Source organism: Lynx canadensis, chromosome X (genome assembly GCF_007474595.2).
Source record: "Lynx canadensis isolate LIC74 chromosome X, mLynCan4.pri.v2, whole genome shotgun sequence".
Classification (NCBI taxonomy): Eukaryota; Metazoa; Chordata; class Mammalia; order Carnivora; family Felidae; genus Lynx; species Lynx canadensis.
In genome coordinates, this window is record NC_044321.2 from 48,919,487 (window position 1) to 48,932,820 (window position 13,334).

At 38.3% G+C, this 13,334-nt stretch overlaps 1 pseudogene; it reads left to right on the forward strand.

Annotated features, from left to right (window-relative positions):
- Positions 1-6,478: 6,478 nt before the first annotated feature.
- On the forward strand, positions 6,479-7,552 carry LOC115507563 (annotated as a pseudogene).
- Positions 7,553-13,334: the final 5,782 nt, after the last annotated feature.

Below are 13,334 nucleotides of genomic sequence, written 5' to 3' on the forward strand. Positions count from 1 at the left end.
TGTAGCTGAAGAATTCAATGAATTAGGTGAAAGATGCAATAGCCAACATGAGTAGCAGAGTAGACCAGATGAAAGAAAGAATGAGTGATTGGGGGGGACTGAATTTTGAAATAACAGAATCAGAAGAGAATAAAGAACAGAGATTTTTTTTTAATTTTTTTTAAATTTTTTTTCAATGTTTATTTATTTTTGGGACAGAGAGAGACAGAGCATGAATGGGGGAGGGGCAGAGAGAGAAGGAGACACAGAATCGGAAACAGGCTCCAGGCTCCGAGCCATCAGCCCAGAGCCCGACGCGGGGCTCGAACTCACGGACCGCGAGATCGTGACCTGGCCGAAGTCGGACGCCCAACCGACTGTGCCACCCAGGCGCCCCAAGAACAGAGATTTTAAAAGAGCAAAGAAAGCCTATGTGAGTGATGGGAAACCATAAAAAAGACAAATATAAGAATATTCAGGATACCAGAAAGAGAAGAGAGGGAGAAAGAGGCAAAGAGGTTATTTAAGGAAATAATATGGGAGAACTACTCAAAACTAGGGAAGAACATGATAGATGTCCACAAAACTAACAGAACACCGTATTATATCAGTGCTAAAAGACCTTCTACAATACACATTATAATAAAACTGTCAAAGGTAGGTGACCAAAAAAAGACCTTAAAGGCATCAAAGAAAGAAGAAAAACACCTCCAAAGTAACCTCTGCTCCATCAGACTTCTCAGCAGAAAACCTACAGGCCAGGAGAAACTGGAATGACATATGCGACTGATGAATGGATAAAAAAATGTGATATATGTGATACACACACACACACACACACACACAGGAATATTGTTCAGTCATGAAGAAAAATGAAACCTTGCATTTGCAATGACACAGATGGAGCTAGAGAATATTATGCTAAGTAAAGTAAATCAGTCAGAGAAAGACAAACACCATATGATTTCACTCATAGGTAGAATTTAAGAAACACAGCAAATAAGGAAATGGCAAAAGAAAAAAAAAGAGAGAGAGATGGAGGCAAACCAAGAAATATTCTTAACCATAGAGAACAAACTAATGGTTACCAGAGGGAAGGTGGGTGGGGGGATGGGTTTTACGGGGTGCACTTGTTGTGATGAACACTGGATGCTGTATGTAAGTGTTGAATCACTAAATTGTACACATGAAACTAATATGCTCTATGTTAACTAACCAGAATTTAAATAAAAACAAAAAAAATGACAAGCCAGGAATACTTCATCTGGCAAACTTCTACAGATATGAATGAGAAATTAATGTTTTCCCAGGCAAACAAAGCTTGAGGGAGTTTTTGACTACAGACCCACCTTGCTAGAAATGCTGAAAAGAGTCCTTCAAGCTGAAATGGAAAGATACTAACCAACAACACGAAATTCACAAAAAAATATGCAACACACTGGTAAAGGTGAAAAAAGACAGACTTAAAAAACTGAAATTCTATATTAGTATGGTGAGTTAACCACTCAACTATGGTACAGAGTAAGTTGGTACTTACTCAACTAAGGAACAGACTAGTTAAAATAACTACACCTATCATAAGTTGTTAACCAATATACAACAGGAAAATGGTGAATTGTGACATCAATATTATGAAAAGGAGGAGTAAAGGATGGAGCCTTTATAAGTGAACAAACAGAAGTTGCTGTCAGCATAAAATGGAATGTTTTATCTATGAAATGTTTTATGTAGCCCTCATGGTAACCACAAGGCAAAAATCTAGTACATTTGTGAAACATGTAAAAAGAGGAAATAGAACATACCACCATGGAAAACCACCAATTTACAAAGGTAGGCAGAAATAGAGTGAAAAAGAAGCAATGGGAATAGTATACAAGCAGAAAGCAATTAATACATCAGCATTAAAATGACATATCAGATAAAGGGTTAGTATCCAAAATTTACAAAGAACTTATCAAACTCAACACCCAAAAAACAAATAATCCAGTGAAGAAATGGGCAAAAGGCATGAATAGACACTTCTCCAAAGAAGACACCCAGGTGGGCAACCGACACATGAAAAAATGCTCAACATCACTCATCATCAGGGAAATACAAATCAAAACCACAATGAGATACCACCTTACACCTGTCAGAATGGCTAACATTAACAACTCAGGCAACAACAGATGTTGGCGAGGATGCGGAGAAAGAGGATCTCTTTTGCATTGTTGGTGGGAATGCAAGCTGGTGTAGCCACTCTGGAAAACAGTATGGAGGTTCCCCAAAAAACTAAAAATAGAACTACCCTACAACCCAGCAATTGCCCTACTAAGCATTTATCCAAGGGATACAGGTGTGCCGTTTTGAAGGGTCACATGCACCCCCATGTTTATAGCACCACTATCAACAATAGCCAAAGTATGGAAAGAGCCCAAATGTCCATTGATGGATGAATGGATAAAGAAAATGTAGTATATATATATATATATATACACATATATATATACACAATGGAGTATTAGCAATCAAAAATAATGAAATCTTGCCATTTGCAACTACGTGGATGGAACCGGAGGGCATTATGCTAAGTGAAATTAGTCAGAGAAAGACAAAAATCATATGATTTCACTCATATGAGGAGTTTAAGAGACACAAAGATGAACATAAGGGAAGGGAAACAAAAATAATATAAAAACAGGGAGGGGGACAAAACAAAAGAGACTCATAAATATGGAGAACAAACTGAGGGTTGCTGGAGGGGTTGTGGGAGGGGGGATGGGCTAAATGGGTAAGGGGCATTAAGGATTCTACTGGAATCATTGCTTCACTATATACTAACTAATTTGGATGTAAATTATAAAAAAATAAAAATAAAGTTAAATAAAAAAACACATCAGCATTAATAAGACTTTGCATATCAATAATTATTCTAAATGTAAATGGATTCACTTAACCAGTAGCAGCAGAACATTCTTCTCAAATGCACATAGAACATTCTGTAGGATAGATTATATGATAGAACCCATAAAACGTCTTGGAGAATTTACAAAGACTGAAATCATGTCAGATATCTCTCCCAACCACAATGGTATGAAGCTAGAAATAGGAAAAAATGAGGAAAGCTGAAAAATCTGCAAACATGTGCAAATTAAACAACACACCCTTGAAAAAGCAGTGAGTCAAAGAAGAAATTGAAAAGGAAATCAAAGAATATCTCAAACAGTGTAAAATGGAAGCACAATATACTAAAACCTACTTGGTGCTGCCAAAACAGTACTGACAGAAGAATATAATTTATGGCGATAAATGGATGTATTAAGAAAAGAGAAAGGTCACAAACAAAAAACCTAACTTTACACCTCAAGTAACTAGAAATGGAAGAGCAAACTAAACCCACAATTAGCAGAAGGAAGGAAAAAATTAGGGTCACAGCAGAAATAAACAAAATAAGACCAGAAAAACAATAGAAAAGATCAGTGAAACTAACAGCTGCTTTGCCAAAAAGATTAGCAACAATGTCAAACCTTTAGTGAGATCAACTAAGAAAAAAAAAAGAGGATGGCTCCAATAAATGCAATTAGAAATGACAGAGGAGAAGTTACCACTAACACTGCAGAAATACATAGGGTCGTAAGGGACTACTATGAACAACTATACACCAACAAATTAGGTAACCTTGAAGAAATAAAGAAGATTTTAGAATCACACAACCTACTAGACTAAACCAGGAAGAATTAGGAAGTCTAAAAATACCAATAATGAGCTAAAAAGTCTGAACCAGTAATCAAGGACCTCCCAACACAGGTAACTCCAGGAACAGGCAATTTCACTGGTAAGTTTTTCAAAAACAGTTAAAGAGGAATTGACACCAATCCTTCTCAAACTCTTTTAAAAATTAAAGGGCAGGCAACACTAGGAAGAAAACTACAAAATTCAACAATCAGGAAAATGCAAATAAAAATTACAGTGAGGCACCTCTTAGGATGGTTACTATTAAAAAAAAAAAACAGACAACAAATGTCGATGAGGTTGTGGAGATACTGGGCCTCTGTACATTGCAGGTAGGAATGCAAAATGGTACAGCAGCTATGGAAAACAGTATGGAGGTTCTTCAAAAAATTAAAAAAAAAATTGAACTACCATATGATCCAGCATCCCCAATTCTGGGTATTTATCCAAAATAATTAAAAACAGGGTGTTGAAAAGATATTAGCACTCTTTTTTTTCATTGCAGCACTATTCGCAGTGGCCAAAATGTGGGAAACAACCTATCCATCCATTGGAGAGATGAATGAGAAAAAAATGTGGTATAAACATACATAGAGTATGATGCAGCCTTATAAAAAGGAAATCTTGCAATATGCATCAACAGGGATGAAACTGGAGGACATTATACTAAGTGAAATAAATTATTCACAAGAGGGCAAATACACATGATTGCTCTATATGCAATGTTAAAAAAAACCAAACCAATAAAAGTAAAGAATAGTATTACCAGGGGCTAGGGAGAGAGAGAAATGGAGAGTTGTTAATCAACAGGTATAAAATTTCAATTATACAAGATGAATAACTTCTAGAAATCCGCTGTTACAGCATCACGCCTATAGATAATAATACTGCACTGTGCACTTAAAAGTCTGTTAAGGCAGATCTCATGTCAAGTGTCGTTAACACAGTAAAATATAAAATTATATGTATAAGATCTATAGGAGGAGAACTACAAAACTTGGAAACATGAAATAAAAATAGAGATCTAACAAAATTGGGAGACATTCTGTGTTCATGGTTTTGATGATAAAGTTAACGTGTCAGTTCTCCCAACTTGATTTGTAAAATTCAACAAAATCCCAATCAAGTTTCCAGCAAGTTATATTGTTGATATTGACAAAAAGATTCTAAAATTCATAGGGAAAGGCCAAAGATCAAGAATAGCCAACTTTGGGGCGCCTGGGTGATTCAAGTGGTTAAGTGACCAGGACTTGGCTCAGGTCGTGATCTCATGGTTTGTGAGTTTGAGTCCCATGTTGGGCTATGTGCTGGCAGGGTGGAGCCTGCTTCGATTCTCTGTCTCCCTCTCTCTCTTCCCCTCCCCTGCTAGCAATCTCTCTCTCTCTCTCTCTCTCTCTCTCACTCAAAAAATAAATAAAATAAACATTAACAAAAAAATAGCCAACACAAGGGGTGCCAGGGGCTTCAGTCAGTTGAGCATTTGACTTTTAATTTCCACAGGTCATGATCTCAGTGTTTTTGAGATAGAGCTCAGAGTCAGGCTCTGCACTGTCAGATTCTTGGGATTCTCTCTCTCTGCCACTGCCCCACTTCCCTGCTTGCAATCTCTCTCTCTCTCTCTCTCTCTCTCTCTTTCTCTCTCTCTCTCTCTGTCTCCCCCTCTCTCTCTCTTTCTATCTCTCAATAAATTAACACTTAAAAAAAAAGAATAGCCAAAATAATACTGAAGAGAAAATTTTCAAGATTCATACTGCCCAATTTCAAGACTTGATTGTAAAGCTATATAGTACTGGAGACAGTGTGGTATTGCTGTAGAGATAGAGATAAAATGGATAGAACAGAATATAGATCCCATAAGTAAAGGCACAAAAATAGAGCCAACTGATGTTTAACAAAGTCACAATGGTAATAAAACAGAGAAAATATATACTTTTTAACATATGGTGCTAAAAAATGGATATCCTTAAACAAAACAAAAATATAGAAAGGAAGGAAGGAAAGAAGGAAGGAAGGAAGGAAGGAAGGACAGAAGGAAGGAAGGAAGAAGAAAGGAAGGAAGGAAGAAGGAAGGAAGGAAGAAGAGAGGGAGGGAGGGAAGGAAGAAGAGAGGGAGGGAGGGAAGGAAGGACGGAGGGAAGGAGGGAAGGAGACAAGGGAGGGAGGGAAGAAGAGAAAGAATAGAAAGAACAAGATAAAGAGAAAAAGAAAGAACAAACCTAGACATACAACTTACAACTTATCCCCAAATTAACTCAAAATCATAAACCTAAATCCAAAATCCAAAAACAAAAAATAAAACAAAAGAAACAACTAAAAAAATTCTAGAAGAAACAGAGGATATCTACATGACCATAGATATGGTGATGAGTTTTCCATACAATATCAAAAATATGATATGCAAAGAGATAAAGAAAGAAACAAAACCATAGAATTTGACCTTTATTCAAAACAATTAGGCTTACAATGTATGATAGGCAAAATTAGCTAGCACTCACTTAACTCTCAAATAGGGAAACCACAGACTACAAGAGACTGAAATGCATCTGTTTCTATTTCCAACAGTTGCAGGTTCAACTTTTGCATGCCCAAAGCATAACAAAACAAAACAAACCAAAAATCTGGAAAAATGTAATTAATCTATTTTTAAGTGAATGTAATACTTTTCACAAGAAAAATAATATTTAGTAACAGGGATAGGACAATCTGCAATGGTAGTGGCAGCATCAGGAGAATAAATTTAATTTAGTCGATTTTCTGTGGTTGTTAATTGTTTGCCAGTCTCATGGTGATGGAAACTGCATAGCCATTTTTTAAAGGGACTGAGAAACTACTGGAGAGTTGGTTCTCAGGGTGATATCTTGGAGCAAACCAAGCATCTGGGGATCTTTACAACATCCCAAGATCTAAGTGAGACATATTTTTGAAGAATGTACAACATGCAAGCATCAATGTGACAACTGGAAAGTAGGAAGCTTATGTATTCAGAGAGGATAGTGAGGTTGCCTACAGATGTTCCATTTTGAGCACATGTGGTACCACCCTCTCCACTGAAAGCAGAGGTTTCCCTGTTGAAGCATGTAGGGATTACAGTGGATTTGACTGAATTAAAAACTTCTTTTATTCTTGTAAGAATTTCTCACCGAGGGTGCCCATACCAGAACTTCCAGAAAGAAATAGTGTTTCTTCACTATATTGCACACCTTAAAGTAACATTACACTGTATGTTAACTAACTGGAATTTAAGTAAAGACTGAAAACACAGTGTTTCTCAATGCAATTTTCCCTCGTAGAGCAGCATATTGCATGAGATATCTGAATTTTGACTGCTGGTACTCGTATATTCTGGATTTCCCAGAGAGTCAGGTAATGTGTCAGTGAGATCAAACCTTAGAAATTCTGATGACTAAGCTGGACCCAGGATTGATGGACCAGCTGTACAGGAAAGACGGTGTTACTATAAAGAATGACACTGGTAAGAATGGACTTTGTGACTTAATGCCAGGCTCTGTAATTGTTGCCATACTGTACAATCTTTGTGAGTATTTAATGAATAGAATGGAATCAGAGGGAACTTAGTGGAATATTCACATCAGTCCACAACTAGAATTTTCTTATGGTAGCTTTGAAACAAACTTCAGTCATCTCTTATAATGTCCTGATTGGGAAAGTTGTGGGAATCTTCATGCCAGAAAAATTTGTGACTACCTTGTTTGTAAATCAGAGTTCCAAATGTCACAAAATGTTTTCTTCACCCCCAGAAGACTGAAGTTTTAAACCTCTTGGTTGCCAGAGTGCTATGTTCAACAGATAATATAACTTTGTCTTGACCAGTTTTGGTAAGCAGCAGCAACAGCAGAGTTAAGAAAAATAAAGAAAATAAAAAATACATTCACACACACACACACACACGCACACATAGAAGAAGGTGGTGACTGCTTTCTAGATGTTGGTAAGGGGGGGCTGTGCTTTCTAAATCCACCACTATGTAGTTGCAGAGAACCCTGGATATAACCATAGTGTAATACTTTTGAATTATATGCATTATTATATCAAGGAATTAGATATCTGGCAGGAATGTTCTTTTCTGTATTTAGGTATTCTCTTGCCACTCTTGCTGTGAAATCAATGTGCATGTAGAAAAATTCCTCTACTGTATAAAACTTTATAACATTTATAAAAGCAATTCAATTTGGTCTATGTGTAGTGTAATACTTCTTCAGGGATTGCTCAAAATTTATCACAGACAAGGTTTTTGTCCTCATTAGGTGTTGGCTTCAGCCTAACAATCTAGAATTGTTCTATTAAATTGCTGCCAGGATTTTGCATCCTGTTACAACCACTTTATACAATGTATTTTCTACTAATGCTAATGAAACCAATTTCTACTTCATACAGATTATTTTCTGCAGTATCAATCGATGTTTCTCTTACATACACACACACACACACAGAGATTAAATTAAATTAAACTTAAAAAGCTCTGCTCTATGAAAAATACAGTTAAATGAATGAAAAGACAAGACACTGGAAGAAAAAATTCAAAACATATCAGATAATGGACTTGCATCAACAATATACACAAAACTCTTAAAAGTCAACAATAAAAATATTCATCCTGATTTTAAAATGGGCAGAAAATCTGAACAGTAACCTCACCAAAGAAGATAGATAGTTGGCAAATATGCATATGGAAAGATAATCAGAATTATTTGTCATTAGGGAAATTTAAATTTAAATAAAAATGACATACCACTGCACACATATTAGAATGGTTAAACTTTGAAACCAAATGAATGAGGTTTGTGAGTGGGTAGCATCCTTGTCCACTTGTTGCCCAAACCAGAAACCAAGGAGCCATCATTAATACTTACTATTTTCTTCTTCACCTCCTATAACTGTCTAATTCTTTTTATGAGGGCGGGGGCCTGAGGGAGAGGGAGAGAGGGAATCTTAAACAGGCTCAATGCCCAACCCAATGCAGGGCTTGATCTCACGACCATGAGATCATGATCTGACCCAAAATCAGGAGTCAGACACTTAACCAACTGAGCCACCCAGGTGCCTCTAACTGTCCAATCCTTCTCAGTTCTACCTCCTAGACTGTCTGAACTCCACTCCCTTCTCTTGATCTCCACTAGCAACAATCTGGCCCAAGCCTCCAGACTCATAACTCATATTATTACATTCAGTGGCATATTTTACATAATGAAGATGGCTATGTCATAATCTATTTTCAAAAATCTTCAAATATTTCCCTTTATTTTCAGAACAGGTATTGCCCTGGACTAAACGTTTCAAGGATGGGCTTCAGAAGGTCCATGAACTTCTTAATACTTTATGCATATTTCCTGTGATTTTTGCTGACATTATTTTCTGGGGAGAGGGTCATAGCTTCCATCAAGTTTTCAGTAGGCATCCCTTCCCCAAAACAGGTTTAGGAAGTATGCTTAGATAAAACCCCAAATCCTTCCATTACCACTCAAATGTCATTACTTTGTTAGCTTTTGGCAACTGTCTTTCCCCCAACCCTCCCCAACATGCCCATGGCATGTTGATGTTCTCCTTGTTTTACACTCTTGCATACACCTGGATTTTACTCCAGAGTGTGTATTATAATTTGTAATTATATGATTCTATCTGTGACAATCCAGGTATGGTTTATCACCTCAACTGCACTTTCACTTCCATGATGATAGGGTCTGTGTCAATTTCATTTACCTGTGTATCTCCATAGCACAGCTCCTACCACTTAAGTCCCCAGTAAGTATCTTTAATAAGTGAACAAATGAATGAATGCCACCTGTCATGTAGGTGTGCATTTAACAGTGGCATGCGATAGATAATATTGTTTATAAAATTATATGGGTGGATTTCTGGCCATGTTTAGTTGGTTAGAAGGTTCATATAGATGGATAATAATATGGTGTGTTCAGCCAGTATTTTTAAGTGAAATCAGCTGAGATTCCTGACAGAATTGAGTAAGCCTTTGGATACCCTAGTAACAAAGTATTCCAATAAAGGGCAACCTTTTGTGCTTGGTGCTAAAGTGTAAGGTAGAGAACCACTGGATTTATGGCAGGAGGGGAAAAGTGCATTGGATGAAATGTTTAGATTTGATAACCTTAATTAAATTAGGTAACATACTTAGGAAGAAGGAAAGTTTTCTTGTAGTTTGGGAAGTTGACATTATTAAGAATTACATCAAGACTCTTAAAGTATTAAACAATTTTTTTTCAATGTTTATTTATTTTTGGGACAGAGAGAGACAGAGCATGAACGGGGGGAGGGGCAGAGAGAGAGGGAGACACAGAATCGGAAGCAGGCTCCAGGCTCTGAGCCATCAGCCCAGAGCCTGACGCGGGGCTCGAACTCACGGACCGTGAGATCGTGACCTGGCTGAAGTCGGACGCTTAACCAACTGCGCCACCCAGGTGCCCCAAGACTCTTAAAGTATTAAAACACGGACCTCCACTTTGGAAAGTGGAAGTCTTTACCTTCTGTGGTAAGGAAACAGGCATCTGGGAGCCTGTATCAAACTGCATGAATGAGCATACTAATGGCGCTGAAGCTAGTGTCCTACACTGACTGTGTGAGAGTAGAACAAAACCTTTTATCATGCTGACACACCAGGACTGGCACATGGTGATGACAAACTTCTAGCTGAATCTTCAAGTACTGAGGACCTCTGAAAAAATAATGTGAGAGAAGTGAACATACACATAAAGTTAGGAATATATATGAGCATTGGACTTCCAAAAATGTTTTTCATATGGGAAAACTCATTTTAAGTTCTGAATCCTCTGGACCTTTGTATGACAAAGCCAAATATGTACTGAAGACCCTAGTGTCAAACTTGGTGACAGTAGGTGACTACTGGCCAGGAACTTATGCATAAGTGAAAGAAGGAGGAGGACTAAGGCATCTAGAAAACAGGCAGGTCGGGGCGCCTGGGTGGCGCAGTCGGTTAAGCGTCCGACTTCAGCCAGGTCACGATCTCACGGCCCGTGAGTTCGAGCCCCGCGTCGGGCTCTGGGCTGATGGCTCAGAGCCTGGAGCCTGTTTCCGGTTCTGTGTCTCCCTCTCTCTCTCTGCCCCTCCCCCGTTCATGCTCTGTCTCTCTCTGTCCCAAAAATAAATAAACGTTGAAAAAAAAAATTAAAAAAAAAAAAAAAAAGAAAGAAAACAGGCAGGTCTCACCTCACTGAGCCCAAGTTAACATGAAGCTACCTAGTCTGTCGAAGTGTTTATTAAGCTTGTCCCTTGACATCAAATTGCAGAAAGTTGGTATGTGGCTGCTCAAAATTTGGGAGGAGTCTTGCGAAGTAAATAGAAACATTCAATTTACTTTGAGGGTTCTTATATATAACTTTGAGAGGAACCTCTCCCATTATGGAAGACGTTCATCACAATATAAAATAGGGTCTGGAAACTGTAGTGGAGATTATTCCCTCAATAAAAGTCACCAAGGATTTTGGAATTGTGGGGCTGGAAGATGCATTTTCTTAGGTCACTTATTGTGCATAAACCAGATTTACTATTGAATAAAATCGACCATTAAATCTCAAACATCAAAGATTCTCAGTTTCAAATTTGTAGAAACCTATAGGAGTCAGTGATAGTATATAGAAAATTATCTTTTTGGGTGGTCGGATTATATCACTGGACTAAGGGTAGAACTAGATGTGTTGGAAGTGTCAAGGGTTTATGATCACACTTTTATCAACAACCTTGTCCCATGCCTCAGAAACCCACTTTTCCATTCCCTATTCACACTGAAATGAAATTTCTTTTCTTTTTAACTTTTTTATTTTACTTTATTTTATTTTATTTTATTTTATTTTAGAGAAGGAGCGATTATACTAACTAGACAGAGGGGAGAGTGAAAAAGAGAGAGAGAGAGAGAGAGAGAATCTTAAGCAGGCTCCATGCTCAGTGTGGAGCCTGATGCAGAGCTCGATCCCACGAACTGGGAATCGTGACCTGACCCAAAATCAAGAGTCAGACACTCAACCAACTGAGCCACCCAGATGCCCCTAAAATGAGATTTTTAAAATTAGCTCTCACTAGAATAGTGGGATTATAATGTCCTGGTGTCGTGTAAAAGATGGCACAATCCAAGTATCTCCAAGAGAAGACACTCTTCCTAAAGAGAGAAACCCAAAGATTAAGCGTGCAAAAGGTGCTATCTGAAATCTCCTATTCATTGAATACCTTTCTGTTTTTGTCACCATGTCAGTGCACAGGAAGACAAATGAGGGATTTCCACATTAAATAAACTAAGGAAAAACTTGAGAGGATATATAACCTGCAGGTAACTTTACTTGGGAATACTTATAGCACATGCATTCTGAATTTGTTGGCATTGCCTAGTAATGGTGACAGCAGATTTGCTTGATTCAGCTGTTCACCAATAGGTTGAAGAGACTAGTCACCTAAAGTAGCCCCTTTTTTGTCAGTCTGCCGAGGTGGAGGAAGGAGTTCTACTACAATTATATGCACTGCTGGATTTCCCCCCTTCTAAGACTGGGCAGATTTTTCCTACTGACTTTGTGATGCTATTTGTCACCTTCTTCATGTTTGTGGCTCTTTCACTTGATGTGTCCAGGCTTTGGATGGTCAGAATGTTCTTTCATTTCTCCTTTTTGGCAGATCTTATAATATAAGGTATATATAATAAATTAATTAATTAATTTTATGTATTACAGAGAGGGAAAGCTAAGATGGTGGCATAGTAGGAGGACTTTAGGTTAGCCTCGTCCCTCAAACACAGCTAGATCATTATCAAATCATTCTGAATCCTAAGGGAATCTACCTGACGACAGACAGAACGAACTGCACAACTAGAGGGAGAGAAGAGACCACATAGAGGAAGGTAGGAAGTGTGAAGATGTGGTTTGGAGGAGAAACGAATCACGGGTCCTGTGGAGGGAAGGAAGGCCTAGTCATGTAGAAAAGTGTGAGAGAGAGAGAGAGAGAGAGAGAGAGGAGCACACAGGGATTGCACAAAGAGAACACTTCCCCAAAGCCATTGGCTGGGAAAATAAGACAGGCTGAATTTTGTGAGTTTTTGCAACCAGCGGGCCTCAAAGACTGGAGTTGTAGAGGTCTGCGGTGTGGCTGGGATAGAGCCCTGAGGTTGCTTCCCTACTCCCGGAGAGAAGACAGGCAGAGAACCCCTGGGCATGATCTGAGAATCGCCTAAGAGCCTTGGGGAGAGACTGTTCTTTCTTCTTGGAGTGAATCTTTGAGAGGGGCATTGCCTCTCTAGGGCCAAAAGAACCAGGGGGTGCAATTTCCCTCCCCTGACCCTCAGGGGGAGCCACAGCAATCTTGAAAAAGAAAAGCATAGCCGAAGGCAGCAAAATTCTGGACTTCAAGTTATATCACAAAACTGTAGTGATCAAGACAGTATGGTCCTGGCACAAAAACAGACACATAGACACATAGATCAATGGAACACAGTAGAAAATCCAGAAATGAACCCACAACTATATGCTCCACTAAGCTTCAACAAAGTAGGAAAGAATATCCAAAGGGGGGGGGGAAGCATATTCTCTTCAACAAATGGCACTGGGAAAAGTGGATAGCAACATGCAAAAGAATGAAACTGGACTTTCTTGCACCATACACAAAACACAAATACA